At 55.5% G+C, this 25,477-nt stretch overlaps 1 pseudogene; it reads right to left on the bottom strand.

The window, feature by feature from the left end:
• Positions 1 to 703: 703 nt before the first annotated feature.
• LOC147413517 (axonemal central pair apparatus protein HYDIN-like) overlaps positions 704 to 25,477 on the bottom strand; it is a 115,702-nt pseudogene continuing 90,928 nt past the window's right edge.

The raw sequence follows: 25,477 nt of genomic DNA, 5'->3' as shown, positions 1-25,477 counted from the left end.
TCCAGAGGGGGGAGGCAGGGAGCACCGCCCCACCTGGTCTCAACAGCTCCTGAAGATGGTCATAGAATACTTTTTTTTTCTTTTGGCACATTTTACACTGTAACCTAGGACAAACAGAAGCAATTAAGAGAGTAAAAAACCTGCCTTTTTCAGGAAAAATGCAGGAAATCAGAGACAAAAGTATCTTTTGGATATTTTATTCTGCAGGGAGAAACAGGGTGAGTCCCGTCGTTAATGCTTTAAGGGAAACTTAACACTTGGGGAAAAGGGATATAAATCCATTCTTCTGGGCTCTGTGCCACACACACTGGACTAGGAGCCTCCCAGCTTTCCCACAGTGCTGACTGTCGTGGCTGCTGCCTGTTCTTTCCTGCAATGCTGACTGCACCCACTGGTGGGGCTGTCCTTGGGAAGGGCGTCAGAGCTGAGGAAGCCCCTGGGAGAGGGCGGGTGAGTAGCTCTTCTCCACAGGTTTGCCAGAAACTCTCCAGAGCATCCCTCTTCCAGCCCATGTGTGACAAGGGAAGGTGCCTGTTGGTCCAAAGGATGAGGCCCTGTAGGACTCCCATCAGGGAGTGTCCAGAAGAGGACTGGTGGAAATTCTCCTCGCTGATGCCTCAGCAGCCCCGCGGGGTTTATTCCTGACCGACCGCTGCGGAGGTCGCTGCTCCCCCTCGGTTTGCTGATGAAGGCAGCCAGAGGGTCACTTGGGAGCGGGGAGGCCACGGAGGTAGTACACCCAGCAGATGTCGGGCCCCTCGGGGCAGGAGACCACCAGCTTGGTGGGGACGAGGGCCGGGCCGCCCTCGAAGGAGACGCTGATGACGGTGGTCTTCTTGGAGTGCAAGCTCTTGGTGGCCCTGACGGTGAAGGCCGGGTGCTCCACCGTGTACTGGAAGGCCATGGGCTGTGGGAAGATGTTTTTGAAGGGGATGGAGGTGCTGCCGCCGGCCTTGATGGGGAAGGGGCCCTGGGGTTTGGGTGGGAGGGCAAGACCAAAGAGGGGGATGATGTAATCCTCCCCCAGCGGGGAGGACAGCTTCAGCGTGGCCCTGGTTTCGCCCAGCTGGCAGGGCTCGTAGGTCACCTCCACGCTCACTTCTGAGCCCCCCGGGCTGGCGGGGTCCACGGTGATGGTTTTCTCTGTTTGGAAGTCGGCGCAGTCGGTCTGCACAGGGGAGAGAAGAGACCAGGGAGGGCGACAGGTCACAAAAGCACAGCCAGCACCTCAGGAAGAAACGGAGAGTCCCCTGCCATCATGCTGGCTAGGGTCCCTTTCCTGTGCCTGTCACTGCACCTGCCCCCCCCACCCGCCCCCACCCCCCTGGTGAATGGCCATAAGGACTGTCCAAACGTGCCCAGCAGGGACAACCCTGCACCCAGACCACAAAAGACCTTCCTGCCAGAGCTGGGGTTGAGGGTGGAAGTCCAGCCACCATGGAACCTCCAAGAGCAGCTCCAACAAGGGCAGCAGAGCATGGTCTGCAAGTGAGGACAGTCCAGCTGGGGACAAGCCCAGCGTCGGTAGGAAGCGCCCCGGGCTCACACAGCCACGCTGGCTATGCCAGGCTGAGCCGGAGGGGCACGATCCCTCGATGGAGAGGGCTGATGCTGGCCACACGAGCTGCCTCCCAGCAAGAGCACTGGGCAGGCTGGAGTCACCTGGAGGACGTAGTCTGTCTTCTGCTGGGCGTAATTCGTGATTTTGGTGGCGATGGTCTGGCTAGAGCCCAGCGTGGTGCAGAAGTGGAGGGGCTTCTCCGGCCTGCTCGCGGTGGCTTTCAGGTGGAGGCTGTAGTAGAAGGAGCCCAAGTCGCTGCTCTGGAGCACCAGGCGTCCGGTGCTCTCACCCATTTTCAGGGGCTGGTACTCAAAGATGAGGTCAGCCTGGGAGGAACGAAGGGAAAAGCCACTGGGTCAGGCAGAGGCGGGGAAGCCAGGGGCCGGGACAGCGGAAACTGGTCCCTCGTGTGCTCACACTGTGCTGGAAGGAACCCAGCACCCACGCTCACTCCAACTCCCTCTCTGGTGCAGAGCCTTGCTGCGTCTGGGGAACAGTTCACTTGGGAGACCGTTCCCAACATCTGAGAGCCTTCCAGCACTATCCCAGAAGCTTCCCACCCTAAAATGCCCCTATTCTCCCCAGGGCACACAATGCCTCCTATCAATCCAGACTGCAAACACCCTGCCAGTGGAGTGAGGCATGCCCTGCAGCCATTCTAAACTGAACATACCCACACTAAATAAGGCGCATGTGGCACAAGGAACGGCCACGTGAGGCCTGAGGCGAGCATATCACAAGGGGTAGCATGGTAGACTCCACCAGCACAGGGCGATTCCCACTAGGGATGTTCTCACATGCTGCTTCCCCTCCAGATTATGAGCAGGTGGGAGCTGTCACCCTTGGAAAGCAGCCCCAGATGGTTCTTGTAGGGCATCACCCTTGAAGAGCACCCACTCCCAGAAAGGCTGCAGGGAGAGGAGAGCCTACTGGAGGAGCTTTGTGCCTACCTCCGACTGCGCAGGAACTGTGAAATGCTGGGGAACGCTGATGTCGGGCACTTTGCAATCTATGGCAAATGTCACTGGGACAGGCAGAGGGTTGTCCACCTTGACGGTGGAAGACGCTCTCTGTCGAACGGCGGTGGTCATTTCAACAGTGCTGATGGGTCCCGAAGCGGTGGCCTTGAAAGTCACCGTGTAGAACAAGTACTCCTTGGTCACCTCGTTGAGGAAGGTCACCTGAATCAGAGAAAAAGGGAAGCGCTGGTCATTCTGCACATAAAAAGACATCAGCTGTACCAAGCCAGCCCAAAGAGCCCCCCAAGCTCAGCGCCCAACTTCCAAGAACAGCTGTAAGCAGCCACCCAGGAGGAGTGCAAGGCCAGGGAAAGTATATGTGGTGTTTCCACGTCGTAGCCTCCCCATCGCCCATTGCGTCCAGCTCACCAATGCCCTGACCCACCTGGGCTTTGCGGCCCCCAGTGGGAACCTCACAGAGATGGACACCTGAGTGGGTGTGTGTGGAGGTGCCTGCTGTTCAGTACCCACCTAGGACACCTACAATCCCACCAGCAGGGGTATGAAAACAGGCGTGTAGCTTCTCAGTGAGCCAACAGCTCCTCGAAGAGCCCCACAGCCCCGTGTCCACACTTACCGTTGCGTTAAAAACTCCTTCCTTGTAAGAGAGGAACGTGAGCTTGTAGTCCTTCTTGGCAGAGCCTGGCACATCGATATATTCCAGCCCCTGCAGCACAGAACTGCTTCCCAGCTTTTCTGGTTTCAGGATGTCCACTACCACGAGGAACCTGTGGGTGAGAAGCACGCAGTGACCGTCAACAGAAAGGACTCGCAGAGGACGCCCCTCGTGTCGGGGTACAGCACAGCCCCTCTCATCCTCAATGCCTCAAGCAGAGGGAGCCAGCTCTCTTCCCCTCCAGGACGGGTCTGCATAGGCAGAAGGTGGGTAGTGCGATCCCAGACACCTATGGCCAGAAACGGCCCAGGAGAGTGAAAAGCTTACAGGAAGGAACTTCCAGGCAGTGGGAAGCCTTTCCTCATGCTGCTGCAGGGATTGCTGATGGGACAAGACTTCCTGGGCTGGACTCACCTCTGTCGTTTGTTCAGCCAGTTGGAGACGGGAATGAGCTCGGTGTAGGAAGTCCTACACGGGACCTGCCGGAAAATGGTCCCTGAACACTTTGGAGCCTCAGCAGTCCCTTGCAGGAGGTAGTACAAGCCTGTCCCTTCCGGCAATGGGAAGAAGATGGAGCCCTAGAGACAAGAAACAGGGTAAGTGAGCTCTCCTGCTCTCTGTCCAGACCGGTTACTGGCTTTCAAGCACACCCAGAGTGCCCCACGCCTCAGGCTGTCACCTGAGCAGCTTTGAGCGAGTCCAGCTGGCAGAGCTGTGACTGCAGCCCTGTGTCCTGCACGGCTGGAGATGGCAACGTCGTACCTGCTCGGGCCGGCACAGCTACAGGACACAGAGGCAGCACGGCTGGGCAAAGCAAGGGAACACCGGCCCTGCAGCAGAGCTGCTCTGCCCATCCCAACACTCCTTTACTCGCCTTACTAACCTGGGCACATCGGCTGCCAGCCCTGCGCTCGTGCAGGGACAGCCGTGGCAAGGGGGTGGCCGTCCCGGCTGAGCTCGACTGCCCTGGCAGTGCTGGGGTTTAGCCCCAACATTCTGGCCAAGAGAGCAGCCTGCAAGCTGGCGTGGCAAGGTCCCACCAGCCAGGGTGGGCCCTGAAAAGCTCATAGCCAGTATGGTGCCAGTGGGTCACAGCCACCTGCCCTGGGGCATCTCCTCTGCCTCCAGAGCAGCTGAAAACTGCACGGCACTTCCTGCAGGGCTTCACACGAAAGAGATACGGAGCATATGCAACCCTACAGGGTGCAGATCTGCTGAGCACCCTGGAGACTGAGCCCAGAAGCCTCTAGCCTCCACTCTTGCCCTCGCCTCAATTCTGGCTTAGTAGAAGGTCAGCTGGAGCAGGGCAAGGGGCAGGTGCCTGACACCCCCCTCCAGCACCCCAGAGCCGTTCTGAATCGAACCCCTTGAATTCAAAGCTTGTCCCTGGTACGTCTCAGAAATAGTGCCCATGAAAACAGAGGGGCCAGTCATGCCCCATCCGCCCAGCTCGAGACCTGCAGAAAGGGCTCTTTCCAAAGCGCCTGTATGACTGAAGGTGAGGTCAAGAGATCTCCGTGTCATTTCCCACCTGACTGCCCACGGCCAGGGGGGCACAGAGAAATGGCAGGGCAGCTTCACCCGCCTTGTTCCCTCCCTGCTGCAAAAGGACCCCACCAGGGCAGGGCTGGCAGAAATGGTCGTGCCCAGGGCTTGGGGAGCCTGTGCAGCCCACAGGGCTGAGCACGGGGGTCTCTGAGCCCCCCTGGGCTGCACAGGCAGGGACCACAAGCTGCACAGACCAAACTTCATTGCCTGGGCCTTCAGAAAACCTGGCTTTTTAGGTTCGCTGCTCCAATACGTTTAGTGGTCAGTCCAGACTTCCCACCTGCACTTTCCCTATGCCTGGCCTCTAGCCGCCAAGAAACCCAACTTCCAACATAGATCTCAGGACACTTTCAGCTTGGACAAGACCTCTGTAGGTCACCTCGTCCAACCGCCTGCCCAAAGCAGGGTGAGGATGAGGGTCAGCATGCGGCACAGCTCACATACCTGATGCTTGTTATTCTCAGAGCTCATGGTTAGGGGCTTGTAGGTGATCTTGTAGGGCTTGTTTTGTTGATTGGCCTCCAGATGGAAAATTTCAGGCCCCTTCCAGTGTTCCCCCTCAATGACAGGTTGCACGGTCCAGGCCTCGTTGCTCGGGTTGGACAGGAGGATGGTCTGGCTGTGCTGCTCGCGCACGTCGCACGCAAAAGTCAGTGTCTGCAACAGAGGAGCACAGAGGCTGCTTGGTCATACCGAGGAACCCTTTCCACTCTTCTCAGACTGACTAGGCTCCATGCCAGGACCTGGAGCACAAGGAGCAGCTTTTCCTTGTCATATGCAAAATTTCCATTGGGGCCATAGCCGTTGGAGTAAATCAAGTTGGTTGTTCTTAAAGAAGGGAGAGGAACAAGTCTCTTGCATGCTGGGTGAAGGGGCCTGCTGCCTCCCAAGGAGGGGAGAAAGAAAATGGGGAGGCCTGGAAGGAAACTCTCCTGTGCAAGGACAAGACCTGCAGCTGCACAGCCCCTTCAGGGGCAGGCTGAAGAGCAGCTCTGGGCTCTCTTTTGGGAGCAAGAGCCAACACCTCCCAGCTGCAGCCTTCTAGAAGGCCCGTGAGAGCCAGGAGTTCTCTGTGCCGCATCCCTGTGCCCCAGGAGCGGGATGCAGTTGCCTTGCCCACTCCTAGTGCTGGATGCCCTCCCCTGCCCCGAAAGGGAGGAAAAGCGGGGCTGCGGGTGCAATCCTGTGGCTACAGCTGGGTGGCTCTGTGGGGAGGGTCTCAGAAGAGCCCTGCAGGGTGTCCGCGTAGCAAGGGTGCTGCCACGCAGAGCCAGGACAGCTGGGGCGCTCACTGGAGGAGCGGTGCATTTAACAGGGCAGGAAGGCAATTACAGGGCTCAGAAATTTTGGGAATCCTGCCCAGCGGTTTTCTCAGCGCTCTGGGATACCCAGGCAGGACGACAGGCAGGAGTGAGTCTATGCACCTAAACGGCCTGCCCTGGGAGGGATGTGGTGAAAATGGTGGGGTAGGTGGGTGACCCATCCTGTCTTTGCTCTGGTTACCTCTTTGGTCACAGGGGTCTCCAGGCAGCACCCTGCCAGCGTAAGCCGGAGCGGCTGACTGCCCTGGATGAAGCACCGCAGGCCCTCGCACTGGATAGCACGGCTCAGCTGAGAGGGGCGGAAGGTCACAGTGAAGGGGACATCCATTCCTGGAGAGATGTAACCCTTTGTGGGGCTGATGGAGAAATCTGGCTTGAAGCTCTCGGCGTCCCACTTAAACCTTGCCAAGGAAAGCACAAGGACAGGCAGGAAGGGTTAGCAACTGGGAGGCTGCAAACACAGCGCGCTGTTTCTAATCCTCTTGTGGGCTTTTCCCCCAGATCTCGGGCACGATGCTGAGCCACCTGGCAGTAAGGCTTCAGGCTGGGCAGGACTCAGCTGCACCCATCTGTGAACACGCTTTTGGCGTATCCCTTGCTAACTTCCAGGGCCTGACGGCACAGCCTCGGCTGCACGACTCTCCAGTGGGATGGAAAAGCAGAGGGGAACTATCTGGGCAAGCTACAGCTCCATCCAACCCCCCTCCAAGCTCTCAGCCCTCAGAAAAGACGGGGTTTTGCATTACTTGACTCCTATGTCGCCCGTGTTCTGCATGACGATGCGCCGGGATGTGTAGCTCTGCTGCACCACCGCTCCAAAGCTGAGGTGTTCCTGGTCCAAGCTCACACAGATGCCCTGGCAGGAGCCCCGCACCACGAAGAGGGAGTGCACCAGGCCGTTGCACTCCAGCGCCACTTCCTCGTTGAACGGCTGGATGCGACGCTTTGGGGAGAAGGTCACCTCCACTCTACAGGTGTCTCCTTTGGGCTTCAGACTTAGTTTGCTGGTGGGGTTCAAGCAGAGAACCTGCCCAAAGAAAGGAGTGGAGACTGCTTCACCTGGCAACTGAGCTGTGAATCCTCCCTCGAGTCTTCCAATTCCTGTTCTGTCCCCATCAACGTTGCCCCAATCCTACTCGCTCCCTGGTACGCACCCCTAGGCACCAAGGTGAGCTGGACTGGGTCTTCCAAAGTAATTTCACGGGAGCTCCAAGAGAGCTGTAACTCTTGGTCTCTAAAGATGACCTTTCCGTATCTAATACACACGGCCACGTCCTAACGTACGTGTCTAAAACAGATGAGAGGAACTGTACCTCCTCTCGCTTCTGGCTCTTAGGGGCGTCCTGACACCCAGCTCAGATGAGACATTCGTATTGCAAGTCTCTGCTGGTAGAGCAGTGCCAGCAGGGAGGACAGGACAGCATATAGGCAGCCAGGACAGCACACAATTGTAATTATCTACTCGCTCCTGCCCAGAGCAGCTCATAGCTACCGGCAGGCATCCCCGCAGGCACACCAAAGCGCTCTCCAGTGAAGGAAGAGGCCTTACCCCAGCTTCTTGCAGCTCCGCTGTGGTGGGCATAAGATTGAGCTTAAAAGTGAGAGGGACCGCACTGTTGTTTGCTATGGTGACGATCTTCTTCACCGTCTGTCCGATGGAGAGGGCTCCCAGATTCACCACCTTTCCTGGTGGTTCCACAACATCAACCTGAGGCAGGAGGAATTCATGTAAAGCAAAAGGAAAGGAGAACAGGTTTTCTGCCACCCTCGTGGCAGAAAACCAAAACATGGTAGGCTAGGGAAGAGATGAGGAAAACTGAGAAAGCCATGCTGGCCGCCTGCCACCTGGAGTTTTAGGATTTGGATTTCATCTCACCTTCATTTCCGTGCCCTTTCCTTGGACCTCAACAGTCTGCTGGCAAAGACCATTGATTTCAAAAGGGACGAGCTCGTGGTAAGACGCAACCTCTCTGGGATAGAAAGTGATGGGCACCTCCGCTGTCCCTCCTGGGCGTAGGACGGACCCTGGGAAGTCCACCTCCAGGTGCGCAGTGCGGGTGAACAAGCAGTTCAAGCTGACAGGAAAGCAGAGCAAAGAGGAGCAGAGGTGTCACAAGGCTGTGTGTGCTCAGATGACATCATCAGGGCTGCTTAGGGCTCTCCCGTCTCCTCTCCCTGCACACTCAGGATTTCACCCATGAGGACATGGAGCAGGCACACGCTAGGCAATGGCTGAAGGACTGCGCGGAGAAGACCTACCTCACATCCTTGTCTGCCTTGTTTGTGATGACAAGGGTCTGCTGGGCAGGCGCCATCCCAGTGTGGTAGAGCAAGCAAGCTCCAAAGTTGAGTCTGGTGGTGGAGAAGTGGACGGAGGGCACTACCACGGTGGCCAGGAACACGCAGGTAAACGTGGGACCCTTGCTGATCTGGTAGGGTGAAAGAAAGTGTGAGCCGGCTCAAGAGATGGGAACTACAACTGCAAACTCCAGAGGTGGCCGAGGAAAAGGATGGGGGACAGCTGGCTGCAGTGTCGATAAGGAAAAGCAAGTGCCAAAGGACCCCAGAATAGAAGTAGAAAGGGGAAGGCTTGGTCTGAGGGGGAAAGGTTTTTGCAGAGTCACATCCCTGCTTTGCGCAGCCACGTGCTGGCAAGACCTTTTGGAGCTGTGGGACCCGACTCAGGAGGGGCCTGGCAAGGAGAAACAGCTCCATCCCCACGCACGTCTAGGCTGCACGCCCTCCCCAAACTAGTGGCAGAGAGGGCCTGGGGGGCATGTCCTGCCCCAAAAGTGCTTCCCAAAGTGGTCCTGGATAAGCACTTACTAAAATATTCCATTCAGAAGCTGCCAGGCTCACTATTTTGGCAGCAGGAGCCTCTCTACCTCCTTCAGGCTCTGTAGTGACGGAGCTCACCCCTGGCTCTGGGCTCCTGCTGCCAAGCTGCTGCGGAGGGAAGGTGAAGGTCCCGTACGAAACGCTGGTGCCTCACCTGCAGCTTCAGCTCTACGCCCTCTAAAGAGCACATCTTCTGGGGGTGAAAAGCCAGCTGCGTCTCCGTTTTCCCCTCCGCCCGCACGGTGCCCGTCCAAGGGGTGACAGTAAGGACCTGCTTATGGGCTGCAGGGCCGCTCAGTTCCCACGAGAAGGGGAAGCTGAACTCGCTGTTGTTGCAGATGCTGAAGACGCGCTTGATGTTCTCATTCAGCTGTACCTGCGGGGAGAAGGCGGCGAGGACCAGGGGTTGGAGCACACGCAGTGTCAGCTGGCCCAGCAAGTGCTTCTTCCTAATGTGCTCCTGCATCTTTCCCATTCAGCTATCGGCCGGTGTGAAAAATCCACCTCCCTCCCTCCAGAGACCCATAAATGAAGAAAAGCATTCCCTCTTGTGCAAATGCATCGGCAAAGCTCCCGGTTAAGGCCCAATACTGGCAGGGCTTCGTGGGGCAAATGGTTCAGGGAACGGCTCACCTCCTTGAAATCAATGACGTTGACCTTCTCCGTGCTGAGCGTGGTGACAGGGCCGTTGCTGTCCTCACTCCTGACAGACACGGTCATGCTATAGCCGGTGGCCTTGATATTCAGGCAGAGGGGCTGGCTCTTCCTCTTGACGTCGCACTTGAGGTTGAAGACTGCCTCTCCTTCTAGTGTGGGTGTGAAGACGACTGTAATGGGAAACCTGGGGAGAGAAGACCTTTTTTGCTCCGTTCACTGCCTCTTTGCTTTCTTGGCCCCACAGTGCCGGCTCTGCGGGAGAGCAGCTGGGCAACGGCTGTGGTGAGACCCCAGGCCTGGGAGAAACCGGGAGCAGCGCTCTGCCCTTCCAGGGCTTTCTGCTGCGGAGCAAGCCCTGGTGAGCCCTGGTCAGGGTATGATGATTCCATGCAATGCAACAGCAGAGGATACAACAACACGGCAGCAAATCCTGAGCCAATGCTGACCTCCCTGCCCTGCCCACGTGCTACAGGGCAGCGCTGGGCTGAGCCCCCACTTCTGTCCCAAACACAGAGGAGGGCACTCGTGGAGCTCCCCAATCTCTCCGATCTACATGGCAGCGGTAACATCCTCTTTGCAAAGAGGAATCATCCACCTCCCATGACAGCAGTACCACACGGGTGCCACCAAAGTGCCTCTTTGTAATTTTTGTGGGTAATTTCTGGGTATGTGATCAAATGCAGCCAAACTACAGAGATGGAAGGAATTACCAATTCTCAGGCGAGGCCCAGTAGCTGATGCAGGGTGCTCTCTTATCTTGCACCCTGTGGCAAGCCAAAATTCAGCATCTTTTAAGCCATGTCACATTTGCTCAGAGCTAACAGGTTCTCCTTGCACCCAGGCAGGCTACGAGTGGGCACAGGGACATCCATGACGGACCAGCAGATGGACCAGTGACCTGTTACACTGCTTGAACTCATGACCACGTCTGATCGCAAGTCATGGCTGCCGTTTACAAGAGAAGAGCGTCTGTTTTCTGACAGGTGATCCTGCAAAACACCGCTAGTTGTGTAAGCCTGTTGCTGTCCCTCACGTGGGCTGCAGTGCTGCTTCTGTGCTTTGCCGCTCTTGGTGGCTTTGTACAGATCATGCGTGGTGGAACAGAGAGAAGAGAGGAGACCTCGCACGCTTAGGGCTGCTGGCTCAGGGGGTCACAGGGTTAAAACCCTCAAACATGTTTTTATCATCAGAACTGGAAGATCCAAAGCCTAAATTTCTCCAGGAAGGGGGCCTAGAAGACCGGGGTAACCCCAACACAGCCACTTTATGGAGAGCCCTGCAGTTTCATGGCATCCCCATCGGGAAGGAAGAGAACAAGGCAGGTGTATGCTACTGCTGAGAGTCACCTGGTGACTGAGGAGGGGAGAAAGCCTCAAAAGCAAAACAACAGTGCAACGCTGGGTACTATGTTTGAGGCAATCTGACCTGTGAGCCCTGTTACCTTGAAAGAGGAGCGACGGAGCCTTCCAGGGGCTCTATTTTCACAGAGGCGTTGCATCCCTCCGAGAAGAGAGAACTTTTTCTGAAAGCAAAGCTGAAGTCTTCCTTCTCATGGTTGGTCATATAGATAGTCTGGTGTACCTTGTGCCCTGGGGAGTGGACAAAGAAGCTGCTGAAAACCTTTTGTTCCTCTGGCCACCAGACCTCCACTGCCTGCTGCGCTCCTGCCTGCCGGCTGAGCCCAGCAGGCAATTTGCAGCGAGGAGCGTTGCCTGCAGCCTGGCAACACAAAAATGCACTTCTGACCCCCGGGGCTCCCCTGCATCACCCCCAAACCCCCTTTTGGAAACAGCCCCAACCACGTGCCATGTCCCTGACACATGCCTTCCTCCCTTCCCCTTCCTCTCCCTCGTACACTTGGGTGCCAGGAGCTGGATGATCTGCTCACAAGTGCCTGCTTCCATTTCCAGCTTCCTTGGTGGAGCCAGCTGGAACAATAGGACTGCCGGGTCCCTGGAACGGTCCCCACGGGAGGGTGTAAGGTACAACCACGGTGCTCACCAGTTAACACCAAGTGGAAGTTCAGGTGGGATCTGTCCAGAGTCACCAGCGGGTCGGTGGTCTTGCCCACCAAGAGGAACGGGACTGAAACGCTCTGCTCAGGGATTGTAAAGACCCAGAATGATTCTGTGATGTCCAGGTGCTGAGGGACGAATTCAAACTTCATCTGCGGGAGAAAGAGGCAAATGGAGGATAGTTGCTGCCCTTGGCAGGGTAAGGGGTGGGGGACACAGCTGATACCACCAAGAAACCCCAGGAACCTCCACCTTATGTTGCTGGGAGCTCAGAGACAGGCTGCTGGGCCACTTACAGCCCCAAAACCTGGCAGACATAGGGTACAGGGTGACAACAGCTTCATCTGCCAGTTCACTTACACTGCAGTCAAAGGTTTCTTCATGGTCTTGGCAAGCTCACAGTGAGCTGGGATGCCCAGTAAGTGCAGAAGTGTTAAACTTGCATACATGTGTACTGGATCTACCCTCTTAATTTTCTACACCCACCTCTGCTTTCTTCCCTGGCTGGATCTGACCTCTCTCTGTGAGGCAGAAGAAAGCCACCCGTTCTGCTGGGCCTTGAGGGTCTTGGCAAGTCCACTGGAAGGAATACACGGAATCGGTTGGGTTCATCACCATGAAGGTCCTGGGGACACAAAGCAAAAAGGACTACTAAGGTGGCGTTGGGATGTTACTGACTTGGTCCTGTAGCAGACATCAGGCACTGCCAGTCCTGGACATTAGCAAAGAAATGAGCCAAACCCTTGCAGTTAAAATGGTAAGATCAAGCGAGAATGGTAAAATCAAGTCCAGTAAGACTCCTTTGGAAGATGGTGTTCTCTGTTGTGGTTGCAGCCTTCACTCAGCCTATCTGACTGACATCTCAAAGCAGCAAGAATGTCCCAAGGGTGCTCTTCAAAGGGACAAAGGTCGTCCTGGCCACAAAGCACAGGCTGGGGATACATGGTCCTCCCAGACTGACCCACACCTTACTGAAGAAAGGGACAAAAAATTGCCCAGTTGGTCGTCACTGACTGGCTTGTTCCAGCCCCAAAACAGACTGGTGGCCAAGTGGCAGCAGATCACAGCTGTGCTGTGCCTTGGGGCTTGGAAGAGTAGCTGGAGAGGTCTCTGGTTAGGGGGGATGACTAGGAGACCACCAACAGGAGAAGCCGTGCCCACACCTACCTGCTGTTCCTGCTGCACACTCCAACTGCCGTGAACTCAATCACTCTCGTGTTGAGATCCAACGCTGTCCCCTTTGGTCCCTGCCAGTCTGGGCTGTGCCTTTTTGCAGTGAGGTAGTCAGAGTCTTCCAGTTCAAAGTGGCAGTTTGGCATCAGGCTTCTCCCCTTCACAACCACCGCTGGGCCCTCCTGGTTTGGCTTCATGTTAGGAATACTAGGAAGAAAGGGACAGGTATTAGCCAGACTCATGTTTTCAGCCAGCCAGCTGCTTGTCTGCCTCCTTGTACAGCACGTAGCCTTGCAGCCTGCCTCTGCAAGCATCGAGCAGCAAATCCAACAGGATTGCACTCCCCACCACGGAGGCAGCGGAGGTGAAACAATGCCTTTTCCCAGTGTCTCCACACCTGCTTCTCCCTAGGCTGGATGATCACCTTCCTTTGCCGCTGTATGTTGGCTGCTCCTGCTGCCTCTCTGGGGCCGGCTGTCCCCAGCTCTGCACTCCCACCCACCCCATCACAGCTATTCCCACGGCTATCCAGCAGAAGCAGGAGTTGAAAAGTGAGCAAACCTGGACTTCTCCTACCTGCAGAGCATGCGGCTCTCAAAGTCCCCCACGTACACAGGGGAGAACTTCATCTGGAAGAGCTGCTCCTGTCCTGCAGGGATGGTGCCACTGCAGGGCTCGACAGAGAACGGTGGGGTGGCACTGGTGGTGTTCAGAGACGAGCTCGGGGAGGAAGAGACCCGCTCCAGAGTGCTGCCCAGCTGGCTTGAACAATGGCTAGACTGGAGCTTCAGAGAGGCACCAGAAGCGGAGGAGAGGAAATCCCCTGCTGTAAGGAAGAGGTTATAGTAGGACATCTTCTTTCAAGGGGAAAATCCGCTGTTTCCAGCACCCCTGCCTCCCACTGCAGGTGGACAGAAGGGAGCTGGGGTGCACTTGGAGCATCTCTGGCCAAGTGCTTTCAGCAGGACTCCCTCCAGTGAAGAACAGGAGAGGGCTCAGTTTGCATTTAGCTTCTGCGTTCCTGCTTGATAAATCATAGAACCAGGAAGTCCTGGGGAGAGGTGTGAAAGTGAGGAGGGAGACAGGAGGGAGAACAGGGTGGGGGGCAGCCAATACAGTGAAAGTATACAGGCCCAGCAGAGACCCAGAGAACTGCTCCAATTAAAACCCACCGCTGAACCTCACCCTGTAAAGACACTGAGATGACGCACAGGAAGGTTATGTCTCTGTTAGCAAGGTACATGGGCCCAGGACTGAAGCCAGCTGCTTCACTCCGTGCTGTTAAACTCCCTCCAGCTCCAGGACCGGGGAGCTAGGTGCAAACTTCTCCTGCAGAATTGTTTCTGGCCAGTGTTCGTTCCCAAACCATGTCCAGGAACTAACAGTAGAGATGTCTGTGTTACAGCACCTGGGAAAATTCCTGGGTGCTGTTTCACGTCCCAGTACAGCCAGCCTCAGCACTCAGCATTAAGGACAGTGTGAAGTCCTGCTCCCCTGGGGCCTACAGCATTGAATTGTGCTTCTGGCGCGTGGTGGAGAGAAGGCTTTGGGGAACAGCACTGCTCTGTCCTTCGCATCCTTGCCTGCCTTCCTCTTTGCCAGGCTTTCGTAACTAATGACCAGGCAGCTGATGGCACAGCCCAGCAGACTGGCTTCAGCATGAGCGTGCCCTGTGCGGGGGAAGAGCCAACACCAGGACCCGGAGGGAGATAAGCACATTCAGAGCATCAAGGACTTTGGCTGACGTCTCCCACCTTGACCATCGGACAAGCTGCCTGCACTAGGAAACACAAGGGTTGACAGCTCTCCTCGCTCCTGTTCCTGATGAGACCTTTCGGACACGCCGCCCTGTTTCCCCGCAGAACCGTGGTGCTCCCAAGGAGACCGTGCACTCAGACACAACCATGTTACCGCAGGTTAATGAGTCACGGCCCCGCCGTTGAGCTCCGATGGCTGCTGTGAGCAGGGTCTCCACCTGCAGCAAACACTCCCGTGCCCCGGTTAGGAGGGTTAGTTTTAGCCAGGGACTTTGGATTTGCCCTGGACTGGGGAACTGCACACAGACGGTGACTGCAGGCCAGCTCACTCATTGCTACACCATCAATTGTCCCAGTCTCAGAGACTTCCCAAAGAGGTGCCCTGTTGTCCCCCTTCCCAGTTCTGACCCACAATGTGGCTCTCCCCTGAGCCAGGCTCAGCTCCCCTGCAGAGCACGAGTGCCAGAGCAGGCAGAGGAGGGTCTGAAAGGCAGAGAGGGTGCAAGGAGAAAGTCTCCAGCTGCAGCTGGGAAGATGCCGATGAAAGCGGACGACTGGACAGGGATGAAAAAGCCGTTCGTGTCTTGGGGTGAAGTGGCACGGTCTTCTCCCCGAGCCCTCTGCTACCAACTGAAACACCCCAGGCGCACCCAGCTGCCACACAGAGCCAGGGCCTTACCATCCAGACTGGGTGGGAGCAGCTCCCCACTGTGGCTCAATGACCTTTCATCCTCCGCAGCTGCCATCCAGGTGTATTCCAGGGCCACGTTCCCGGTATTGGACAGCTGGAAACTGAAAAGCGACCGGGAGGAATGAGAACAAAACATCCAGTAAATAACAAAGCGAGTAGAGAAGTAACACTGTACAGTGGGCTCCTGGTAACCCGTTCTTTATGCCGAGTAGCAGCTTCTTCCCCAGACAACTCTGCCACGTCTAGTTCGCTGCCCTGGGCTGCCCCAAGACAAAATATCTCGAAGTTTGGAAGTTAAAGAGGAAAGGGCAGACATGGTGCTCAGGAGACTTAATCTGGTCTTTATGTCTTGGTTTGGCATTATTTCGACTGCAAACTCATCCTCGGGCAGATGAGGACAGGCAACACACAGCGAGAGAAAACCCACAGCTGTTCTCAGCGGAAAGGCACGGCAGAGTTGAACCTCTCTTGGCCTGCCTTGGCAGGATGGTGGCCACCATCTCCTGCTTGGCTTTGTGGGCACCCAGCCCCAGCCAGGACTTGGAAAGGACAAAATGACAAATGATTTGTTTAAACGGAAGAACAGCAGGCGAACCTGAACATAAAGCCCCAGAAGGGACTCAGGTCCATGTGGGAGATCTCCAGGCCCCCAGGATCTGCCAGAAGATGCGCAAAAGCTGCAACCTCAGACCCAGAGGCAGCAGCACCCCCCTCCGAGGCTGATCAGCCTCTTAGAAATTAGAAGAGGTTTATGTGGCTGATCCACAAACATGTCAGTGTAACCTCTGTTGGCACAGGACCACGAGCAGAAGGAAAAGCAGAGGCCACCAGAGAGCACAGCACAGCTCTGGGGAAGCAGACACTGGGTCAGCCCTGGGCAAAGGCAGCTCCCACTCACAGCTCCCTGCCCGGCCTCCAGCACTCACGTGAACGTCCTCGTCTGGAAGAGCAAGGTCTCCTTGAACTGAATCGTGTCCGTATCCAGCTGGAACTCGGCATAGTCAACAACAGCGCTGAGGTGAAGCTCCACCTCGCGGCTGCTCTTCTCCAGGACAGTGTGAGCTGGTTCTGGGTCCGTTGTGATCACCTCCAAACAGGAGAGGGAAGAATCACTAAGCAGAGCCCAGAAAGCCAGCCTGAGCAGGGAGTCTCTTGGCCTCCAAAATCAGCAACATAGAGGAACTAGAGAGGACCATTCCCATCTATTTCCCCGGAAAGGGGACAAAATTTGACCCTTCCGCTATAGTTTTTGTTTCGACCTACTGATCAAAGCAGTCACCACCATACACCCATGGGGACGATGACTGGCTATCAGTCCCTGTGTAGGGTCTGACCTTTTGCCTGGCTCCCCTATAAATCCAGCAGGGCTCTAAATTAGGATTAAGTTTCCCTGCTGGAGCTCTGTGGACGGAGAACCCCAAGAATGAACAAAGCTAGAAAGCACCTTTTCCTTCTTGTCTTCGGAGAAAGGGCTTTCCAGACGTCTTGTGTGGGGCAACAGCTACACTGGCGGGGGCTGGGGCTGAGCATTTTGAGATGGGAATGAACTCCCTAGGAAAGCCACTGACTGCTGAGGCTCTGACGGGGAAGTTTGGTTTACAGGTCTCACAATGGTCACAAACTAGGGAAGAATCATCACCCAAGAAAAGGGTGTTGGGCAATAACGATAGTAAAAGCGAGAGTTTCTGAAGATGATACTTCTCCGGACTCCTGCACGGCTGCCGTACAGTGCCTGGGCTGCTCCATAAGGAGATATCCCGCACGATACACGAGACCGCCACCAAAGTCTCTGCTATCAGCGCAGACAGAGCTCGGAGCTCACTCACAATGTGCTGGTGGGCTAGCCAGCACACAGAGAGAGCTGGTGCTGCCCTCCACTTCAAACCAAGAGACGGAGAGCAGTGGATTTGACTCCTTCTTGGTGAAACGGCACCGAATGAGATGAAGAGATCTTAACACCATCAAACGTGTTACCACAAGGTGTGACCTCCCATTCAACACAGGCTGCAACACTTCAGCTTTTGGCACAGCCCAATAGTTTGCAAGTGCCTAAAACTCCTCTTGCCAAAGAGACTTCCCCATCTTGCGTGAGCGTATCAGGTCACTGTGTGCCCACCCCTCCCCTAAAGCGCACGGCTGGTTACCCTCACGGGTGGATTAAACGTCAGGAGGGAGCAGGAGCTGCAGACGGTCTGCTGCCGTTGGCAGTTGGTTTTGTGGAAGCTCCGTTAGCTTTTGCTGTTGGGCTTCTTACCTTCTTCTTGACAGGCCACCTGGCTGCTGGGCCCCTCGTGGTGTCCACCCACTTGATGGAGCGCAGGCAGTCGTCCCAGTCGGTAACCTGCTCTGGCGGCAGCGGGAAGGAGATCCTAGCCACCGTACACTTCACAGGGTGCCTTTTGAAGGTGACAGCGACATCCGATTTCAAGGTCACTGTGATGTCCTTAGCACAGCCAGCATGGAGGTGTCCCACCTAGGGAGAACCAGAGAGCCAAGACCAAACTGGAATCACTGGCAAGGGCAGGACGGACAGCAAAGGGAATGATTTGGTGAGCAGCTGCACCAGGAATCTGCATCTTCCTCTGCATTTGTCTGAGGTTTGGTAGAGAGAAGTACAAAGGAAAGCTGCCACCTCCCGTGAGACAGAGCCCTTTGTGCGGGGCTGACAGCCCTGCCCAGCAGCGCCAGGGATCGCACCTCCTGCGTGGCACTGGCGACTCCCTGCTCGCTGCCGGGAACCTGCCGGGCAGGGCTCGAGCAGCGGGGAAAGGCAGAGCCACCCAAGCTCACCTGGGGGGAGAAGTGAAACGGGGCATCTGCCAGCCACTCGAACCGCATCGCCTCCACCCTGCTGCGGTTGGTGATCGTGAAGGTCACGGGGTAGGGCGTCCCGACGTGACAGTCCCCAAACTGGATGTGATCCACTCTGGCAGCTGTTCAGAACAAGAGCAAGGGATCTCAGTGTGCGGTGAGCTCCGTCCCGCCCCCTCACACGCACAGACACACCTATGTCCAACCCTTCCTTGCTCCAAGCCTTCCTCCCTCGGAGAGAGGCAGGTCCCCACCCTACCACTTTCAGGGCAACACCCTGACATGTCCCTAAACACGTGGCTCTGGCTGTGCAGAGGGACATGCAGTACCACAGGCACTGCCTCTGTGCACACGGCTGGCACCCTCACAGACCACCCAGTCTGGTGGGCGACAGCACAGTCCTGGTTATAGAGAGGACACAGATTATCAGACATGGTCTTCAGAGAACACCATGGGCTGGTAGACCTTCTTTTAGAGATACTCAGCGGAATGCTGGGATCTCGGACCCTTCCCTGCTAGCCTGCAAGCTTCTCCCTTGACAGAGGATCTTCCCTTGTGCTCTCAAGTGTGGCTGCTCTGCAGGCTACAAAAGGCAACGGGATCTGTTCACTCAGTCTAGACCACACCTGCACTGCCACAAGGTGAGCAGAAACGGCAGTTTTCCTATTCCTTGCTCCACCTTGGCAGCCTCTCCCCTCTTACCCTCAATTACGTCTTCCTCCAGATTGCCCTCTGTGCTGTCTGCCACTAGTCCATGGATGTTATCTAGCGTGAAGTCATCCTCGTAGCCTTCACCCACGAGCTGAATGTCGGTCTCTTCGTAGGGGTTGTCCACCACGGACAGGTGGATCTTCCCTTCCACACGTTGGGCCACGGTGGGTTTGCAAAGCACATCAAACTCTGCCAACTCCCCACGATGCAGGACCAGGCGAGCGGTGTGAGGCTTCCTCTCTGCACGGCAATGGAAATCAGAGACAAGTGATACAGTGTGCAGAGGAAATACTGCCATGGGGTGTAAGAGGAACAAAAGGTTGAAACCCAGCTGCCTCTAAGCGCAGGTTCTCCCACCAACAGTTCCAGACCCTCCTCCTATGGTCGCGAGACTATGACACCACCACGCATTTCACTGCTGAAGTGTCTTAACCTCAGCTTAACACCCAGCTCTCACTCAAGCTGCATCCAGCCAGCTCCTGCCGTACGTAAAGCTGAGTCACAGTGGTTCTGGCTTCTGTCGGCTTGCTGTGGGCTCAAGGGCTGCCTCTGTTCAGGCTGGTAACTTCCCACATGCAGCAAAGACCTCAGACAGTCTGCTGAAGTGGTGACAGTCCCCCACAACTCAACCCACCGTGTCCAGAACAGAAGAAAAGCTTCCTACAACTTGCTAGGAGAAAACCCTGTAAAAGTCCCCGTGCAAAACTAGGGGTACAGGGAGCCCCAGGAGAGAACCTATGTCTAACATCTGGCTGCTGCTTGGCCAAGCCAAGAGCAGGACACACATTTCCCTGCGTGGATGACCACACTTCATGGTTAAGGACTTTACCTTTTCCAGGAGAGTCCTCCTTCGTGCCCCCAGCTTGGTAAATGCAGTGTGTGGTGGACCTGGCTTTCAAGAAGAAAACTCCCCCTTCATCCAACAGGTCTATCATCAACTGAAAAAAGGGAACACAGAGCATGACCACACTGGTGTGGGTACAGGATGGCACACGGATTGACACTGCACCGCTGCTGGTTCAGCACGGGGAACCCGGCACGCCGCCCCGCTTCCAGCACAGCTCTTGGCATGAGGTTTAGGTGAAATCAGACAGGAAAAAAAAAGTGCTCAGAGGCATTGGGATACAATGAAAATATAACCAAACAGGACAGAAAGTACTAAAAGCAATGAGCAGAATGTCATTAAACTACAACCGAGTTTCATTAAGATGTAGTAAAACGAGACCAAATACAAGCTAATCTAACTAGGACACCGCACATGCCCCCACGAGAACCAAAACGTGAGAAGACAAGGAGAAAAATACCCCACCAACTTTCTTGTGTTGTCTTTAACCAAAAAGGCTAGACTGGCCAGAAAATCACATTTCCAAGGGGAATTCCCTTTCTGGAAAGTAGAAGTCAGTCATTTGCTTCAACTGAATTTCTGAGACCTGTTCCCAGGTCTGCCATGTTTTCTGGGACCTTTCCTCCATGGCACAAGCCCTCGTTCCCCGACCAGAGCATTCCACAGCAGGTCCTCACCTGGACAGGTACGATGCCATCGTTACGAAGGACCAGAGGGAGTTTTTCTGAAGCGCCCAGCAACAGCTTCTTGAAGAGCAGCAGCGGGTTCCCTCTCTTATTGTGAAGGACCGGGCGCAGGACCGTCACCCGAGGCAGATTCCCCTCTCCACTGATATCGAAGGTCAGGCTTTGTGCTTTAGTTGCTGCAGGGCTGCAGAAGACAGAGGAGAAACCACTATGGCTGGCACTAACCCCTTCCCCACTCGGCAAGCAACGGAGCAAGGGCCACCCGCTGCATTCTCCCTGGCTGGTGCTCCCGTACCCCACGACACAGCTCCCCCTCACCCCTCTCCCCCCAGTCAGATCAGGGCCATTCACAAGAGGAATCTGCTCTGAAACCTTCCAGAAAACCAGTCCAAAAATCCCTTCACTTAATAGAAACACGCAGTACAGCAGGGAAAGAATGAGGCAACAGATGAGACATGGCAAATTCACTGGCTGCGGTGATATGAGAGATACGCAAAAAGCACAAGCACAGCACAAAACCAGTGTAAAAGCAAGAAGGGAAAAACCAATAAAGAACACCATCACTAAAGGTTATTTCCAAGGACACTAAAAAAATGAATTGCTTATTAGGGCAGCAAACTGACTCATCTTGGCCCAATTCAGTGACCAACGGGTTGGGGAAGAGCAGGTCAGAGCCCGGTACAAACACAGGACAGAGGAACTGGGCTCCTCTTAAAGGGGTCCGATCACTCCTTTAACAGAAAAGATCTTCCTGCACCCCAGGTATCACACAGGAGCATAGGGACAAGGAGGAAATAACACACACTGACTTGCTGGCACAGAAACCCCTACACCTGATCCTTTGCCCTTGGAAAGCCCCAGCTCAGCTGTTGCACATCTCCCTTTTTTTCTGATTCACTAACTTCCAGTTGGCTGCCTGTCCTCGCCGTTACTCATACAGGCTAAATTATGACTCTTCACTTTCCTGCTCTGCTATGTCTAGTAGTTACAGCTTCCTATACTGTCTAATGCCAAGTACCCTCCCTAGGCTACTAAGAGAGCGTTAACGAGAGGTCTCCATGCTTCTAGAGCAGAGGCAGCTATCAGAAAGGTCCCCCCCAAGATTTCCCGGGGTGACTTACCTTGCCTGGACATCAAGGGAAGCCTCAAAGGTGCACTGGTAGTTCCGCATCATTTGCGGAGTGAAGGTCACCGTAGCGAAGGCGTGGGAGTGGCTGGGCACGCACATCCGAACGGGATCCACCTTGAAAACGTTGCTGATGCAGCTGTTAAGCTTGGGGGAACCCACAGAGAGGCGTTAGGGGGAAACATCCTTCAACGTGATGCAGTCTTGTTCGTACATGCATCATGGGGAACAGCCCCAGACAGCACGTCTTCCCTGCTGCTTCCCCGGACAGGCTCCTTCCATCTCAGGGAGGGACTCCAGAGTGGTGCTGACCTTGCCCAGGGAGCTGCCATAAAGCCCAGGAGTGCAAAAGCTTGCTTTGAGCGCTGGGCAGGCAGGCGGGGACTGCACGAAAACCCCTGCAGATAACCTAGAATGGGCCTTTAAAGAGAAGGAAAAGACCAGGGAGCCTGAGGAAACGGTCTGCTTTGAGCCCCGGCACATCAGTCCAGCAAAAGCCCCGCTCTGAGTGCGCTTCCAAGAGGTGCTCAGAAGGGTTCAGGTCTCCCACCAAAAACCCAGAGGGGTGAGCCAAAACGTCGCTTGAGATACGCTGAATTCAACCCAACTGTCACCCCAGCATTGCTGCTCTCCCCTATAGCTTGACCTGCACTGAGCTGGACACCGAGTCCGGGCAAGAGGAAGCAACAAATCTGGAGAACAAGGCCGGCTCCCACACAGCCTTTGGCAGCAGTCACCTTGGCCTCTTGTTCTTACTTTGCCATGGATGGGTTTGATGGACAGGACCACGTCACAGGGGACTTTGCCCACATTGCGGATCTTGAAGCGGGCTGTGGCCTGGTGCCCAACCAGAACATTGGTGAAGATAAACTTGTTCTCATCTGTGATGAACACGCCCTTGTCCTGAACTGTCTGGAGGACCTGGCAGAGGTTGATGTTGCTGCAGATTCGATGCTCCTCAAAGATGGACTCTGTGTCGTCAACCACGAATGCTGCGAGCAGACCAGAGGGAGGGCTGAGGATGGAGAAGCCTTCCTGCTGACCCCATTGGCCTCTCAGAAGGCTTGATAAGCCCTTTCTGCCCAGGTCACTGCAAAAACCAGCCCTGGGTGGGGGAGTTGGCTGTGGGGCTGGAGCTCAGTCGCCCTCAGTCTTAAAGGTTATTACTTTCCTTTTCTCCCTCCATGCATCCCTCCCAGCCTCTCCCCGCTGCTGGGCTTGAAAAGGACAGGAACCTTTGGGGTTTTTAAGATGGGACTTCGGGGTCAGGGTGCCTCTCTATCCAAGCAGTAAGTTTAGGTGCTGATCAGCAGCAGGGCTGGCCATGGGAACCTGTGGACAGGACGTACCTGGGAGACAGGACTCGGCCAACAGGGTATAGGGGATGCCAAGGGGATTGTCCTTGGGGTCTCTGTCGCTGATATCGATGGACAGGTGCTCCTTGCACGTCCCCAGCGGCTCTGCGTAGCAATCCACCGTGATCATCCGCTGGCCCCCAGGAGGGATGGAGCCAAAGCCAGGGGACACGGTGAACATGCCTAGAGTGATGTGAGCCTGCAGAAAGAGTCCCAGGAGAGGCTGATGTCTCACAGCCTCACCTGTGGCATCCCCAGCAAGGAGTAAGCCACTCCCTGGCCCTCAGCTGGGCCCAAGGCCCTAGTCCCAGGGCAGGGAGGGATGACTCCACAGTCCAGAGGCAGCCCCAGGATGACATGAACAAGCTGGCAGGAGGTGTAGGCTTGTCCCGAGTGGCACAGAGAAAGGAGTTTGCGTGGAAAGGCTGAAGGTGGTAGCTGGGATCCTTAAACCTCCAGGGGTTAAACAGGAGAGCAGAAATAACGGTGAGAAATGATGGAAGAAGATAAAGCGGGCTGGGAAGGAGAACGAGCAAGATCATCTGGTATCTACAGACTGGGAGTTCAAACAGGGATGGTCTGCATCTCTGGTATTCACAGACCTATTTGGGTTAGCAGCCACCAAACACAGGACCTGCTCCTCTCTCTTGACCCCACAACTCCAGGTCTGAGCCGAAGCGTGGGACTGTCAGTGGGACTGAGCAGCTCCTGCCTCTGCTTGTGGCTGGGAGACAATGGACCTCCGTCATGCAAGACCACATGCCATCCCGTGGTGATCCTGGGCACAGCAGCATCCTCCCACACCACCTGCAGCGGCACGTGTTGGGGAGCAGGAGCCACCCACCTGCATGAAGGGGTTGGTGTCCTTTCGCAGTGACGGCTTGCTTTGCTTGACTGAGAGAGTCTCTTTCCCTAAGTTTTCACTCTCGTGGGAGTGGGCAGATGTCATTTGATGTGAGCTGAGAGGAGAAAGCAGAAACAGCCGTCATGCTGAGCTCCCCTGCCTTTCTCCAAGGCCAAAGCTGGCCTTCCTCCCCATGGAGGAAAGTCCTCCTGCTTCCAGAGGGCTGCCTGCATCAACCTATGGCTGTAGCTTATCGACAGACCGGCTGTATCACCGGCTTTGTCCTACACACGGGGATACGGAGGCATTTTTCTGCTCCCTGTTCACAAGCCAGTGACGCCAATGGACAACAACCCGGCTGTCCTGGCTGCCTGTCACACACCAGCCGTGCTGTGGTGCCACCTCAGGCAGGAAGGATGGTGCAAGTCTTCTCTCACCTTTTCCTTGGCAACAGAGCTACCTCCTGGTCTGCTTTGTAGATACAGAATTTGAAGTCCAGGATGCCTTTGTTCTCCAGCGTGAAGGTGCAGGTTTTCCTGGTACCGTGCGTCATGGCACCGAAGTTGATGAGCGAGGCAGGGTAAATGCTGTACTTGCTGAACACAGCTTTCGCTGACACCCTCACTGGGATCACGGTGATGGTCTCGCCTCCTTCACAGAGGCTGGGCTCAATCACCTGCAACCAGAGGACGGGTTGATCAATAGGACAGAGGCCAGCCTCTCTCCCTCCCCCGATGCCACCCCAAGTCCCCACCAGCCTCCTCCAGAGCCAGATTTTCAGCTCCACTTCGCAAGTGTCACAAATGGTTTCTGAAAGACCTTGTTGGATATGCATGAGAGAGGATTGCCCAGCTAGAGCCTTCCTTCCAGAAGACATGTCCTGCTTACACTCCCAAGCCATGGTGTGCTAATACCGCCTGGCCCAGACAGCTCACCTGGCAGTGCAGGATGGGTTTGTCCTCAACATTCATTTCCATCTTGGGCTGGAAGAGCAGCTGGACCTGCACAGGGCACCTGGAGGCAGTCAGCATGCCCTTCTGCGGCTGGATAGTGAAGTGGGATGCCAAGTCGGGTATGTTGCTATCTGCAGTTTCCAGCTTGAAACTGGGAAGAAAGGGAAGGAACAAAACGTCTGCAGTTAAAAGTACAGGTGGCACCAGCACAGCCAGCACTTTGCACAGGACCATCAGAAAAATAAAAAGAGTCCAGCTCTGCTTGGGGAATCCCACGTCTTGACACAGAGTGCGGACAATCACGAGTGTTGCAAGCTAACCTGGACACCAAATTTTTTCATTCCCTCCTTTAAAGAGTCTCAAAGAGACATGAGCTGACCCTCAAAGAAAGGCAATGAATCTCAGCAGTGAGCGGCTTCAATTTCAGAGTCTCTCCTTCTGGTTCCTGCTGAGCTGCGAAGAAATGCTGGTGTGCGGCTGGATTCTCTATCCAAATAGCTGAGGTTCGAGAGCCCAGGTTTTGTATTTACCCAGACTATGAGGCAGCCAGCAGGGGAACAGCTTCCAACCATGAACAGAAGGAGAATACAGGCCTGGGCAGATGGTGGCACCACACATTCACAGACCAGGCAGCTGGACCCACCTGTATGCAAGGTCGTACTTCCCTTTGTTCTTCAGAGTCAGCACTTGCTTCACATCATCCAGGACCTTAACGACTCCAAAATCCACTCCACCATCTGCACCTGCAGAAAACCCACAGAGCGAGGTAAGAAACGGTGAATATTTGTGGGTTGCTGCAGACTACACCGAGTGACAAGGTACGTATTTGGAGTTCTCAGGAGGCACAAACCCCTTCCCAGTAAGTTTCTGTTCTTGGAAGTTTTCTCTGGCTACTCTGCTGCCCCTTCTCTCCTTACTCGGAGAATATCCGCAGGGTTTAGCAGCTGAGG

The sequence above is a fragment of the Leptosomus discolor genome, chromosome 27 (assembly GCF_034619465.1).
Source record: "Leptosomus discolor isolate bLepDis1 chromosome 27, bLepDis1.hap2, whole genome shotgun sequence".
In the NCBI taxonomy this organism is placed as follows: Eukaryota; Metazoa; Chordata; class Aves; order Leptosomiformes; family Leptosomidae; genus Leptosomus; species Leptosomus discolor.
Note: the sequence above shows the minus strand (reverse complement) of the source record. Positions and strands in the feature narration are given on the sequence as shown.